Source organism: Culex pipiens, chromosome 3 (genome assembly GCF_016801865.2).
Source record: "Culex pipiens pallens isolate TS chromosome 3, TS_CPP_V2, whole genome shotgun sequence".
Taxonomy (NCBI): Eukaryota; Metazoa; Arthropoda; class Insecta; order Diptera; family Culicidae; genus Culex; species Culex pipiens.
The window spans coordinates 43,676,633-43,679,049 of record NC_068939.1 but is presented as its reverse complement, the minus strand read 5'-3'; positions in this window follow the sequence as shown (position 1 = coordinate 43,679,049).

Sequence of the window (2,417 nt, the reverse complement as noted above, 5' to 3'; positions counted from 1 at the left end):
AAAAGTAAAAAAAAATCATAAATTTTTTACCGTGAATCATTTTTTTTTCAGTTTAGTTCATATCCATACTTACAACTTTGCCGAAGACACCAAATCGATCAATAAATTCCTTCAAAACATACAGATTTTTCGAATTTTCGAACATCATTTTTGTATGGACAGCTGATAAATTTGTATGGAAAATTATATGGACAAACTAATGTTGCAAAATGGCTTTTTTGGGTACACCGAAAAAACTAAAAAAGTTGCAGTCGGATTACAAAATACCAAAAAAAATCGAATGACCGAAATCTGAGAGAATAGCGCTTTTGTTTTTTGTTTTTTTTTTTTTTTTGTTTTTTGTTTTTTGTTTTTTGTTTTTTGTTTTTTGTTTTTTGTTTTTTGTTTTTTGTTTTTTGTTTTTTGTTTTTTGTTTTTTGTTTTTTGTTTTTTGTTTTTTGTTTTTTGTTTTTTGTTTTTTGTTTTTTGTTTTTTGTTTTTTGTTTTTTGTTTTTTGTTTTTTTTGTTTTTTTGTTTTTTGTTTTTTGTTTTTTGTTTTTTGTTTTTTGTTTTTTGTTTTTTGTTTTTTGTTTTTTGTTTTTTGTTTTTTGTTTTTTGTTTTTTGTTTTTTGTTTTTTGTTTTTTGTTTTTTGTTTTTTGTTTTTTGTTTTTTGTTTTTTGTTTTTTGTTTTTTGTTTTTTGTTTTTTGTTTTTTGTTTTTTGTTTTTTGTTTTTTGTTTTTTGTTTTTTGTTTTTTGTTTTTTGTTTTTTGTTTTTTGTTTTTTGTTTTTTGTTTTTTGTTTTTTGTTTTTTGTTTTTTGTTTTTTGTTTTTTGTTTTTTGTTTTTTGTTTTTTGTTTTTTGTTTTTTGTTTTTTGTTTTTTGTTTTTTGTTTTTTGTTTTTTGTTTTTTGTTTTTTGTTTTTTGTTTTTTGTTTTTTGTTTTTTGTTTTTTGTTTTTTGTTTTTTGTTTTTTGTTTTTTGTTTTTTGTTTTTTGTTTTTTGTTTTTTGTTTTTTGTTTTTTGTTTTTTGTTTTTTGTTTTTTGTTTTTTGTTTTTTGTTTTTTGTTTTTTGTTTTTTGTTTTTTGTTTTTTGTTTTTTGTTTTTTGTTTTTTGTTTTTTGTTTTTTGTTTTTTGTTTTTTGTTTTTTGTTTTTTGTTTTTTGTTTTTTGTTTTTTGTTTTTTGTTTTTTGTTTTTTGTTTTTTGTTTTTTGTTTTTTGTTTTTTGTTTTTTGTTTTTTGTTTTTTGTTTTTTGTTTTTTGTTTTTTGTTTTTTGTTTTTTGTTTTTTGTTTTTTGTTTTTTGTTTTTTGTTTTTTGTTTTTTGTTTTTTGTTTTTTGTTTTTTGTTTTTTGTTTTTTGTTTTTTGTTTTTTGTTTTTTGTTTTTTGTTTTTTGTTTTTTGTTTTTTGTTTTTTGTTTTTTGTTTTTTGTTTTTTGTTTTTTGTTTTTTGTTTTTTGTTTTTTGTTTTTTGTTTTTTGTTTTTTGTTTTTTGTTTTTTGTTTTTTGTTTTTTGTTTTTTGTTTTTTGTTTTTTGTTTTTTGTTTTTTGTTTTTTGTTTTTTGTTTTTTGTTTTTTGTTTTTTGTTTTTTGTTTTTTGTTTTTTGTTTTTTGTTTTTTGTTTTTTGTTTTTTGTTTTTTGTTTTTTGTTTTTTGTTTTTTGTTTTTTGTTTTTTGTTTTTTGTTTTTTGTTTTTTGTTTTTTGTTTTTTTGTTTTTTGTTTTTTGTTTTTTGTTTTTTGTTTTTTGTTTTTTGTTTTTTGTTTTTTGTTTTTTGTTTTTTGTTTTTTGTTTTTTGTTTTTTGTTTTTTGTTTTTTGTTTTTTGTTTTTTGTTTTTTGTTTTTTGTTTTTTCATTTCAAAAAATCTCGAGCATCTCTTGCTCACACCTGAATATTTTATCTATCTGGCCTTCCATCGGAAAGGATAAACTTTTTCCCACCATAAGATTTCGGCGCACCCAAGCCAAGAAACTCGGCAGTGTAAATTCTCTTTATTTCCTTATAATTTCCCCCGGAATAATCATGTTTTGCATCTACTACACCGGAATGTCGATCTCTCCCCTGTCCAAATAAAACAAAAAAAAAGAAGCAAACTTGGCACCATTTGTGCTGCTGTAGAAAATTGTGCTGTCAGTCTTGAACCATTTGCTCAGCCTCTAGCCTGGGCGCAATTGCTGTTTTTGTTCCCCGCCCTTCAGCTCTTCAAACAAAAGCCAGATCGGCAAGGACTTAAAATCCTTCGCCTGCAATCTCTTTTAATAAACGTCGTTTTTATTATGTTTATTTTCCACTTTTTACGGTGCAATGTCCCCTCTTCCTGCTCCCCTTCCCTGTGCTGTCCACTCGTGCTGATTTTCTTTACTTTTAAAAGGAAAACATTTTTTGGCGAGGGGAAAAGAGGAAAATCGTGAATTCGTGCATAAAGTCTCCTAACTGAGTG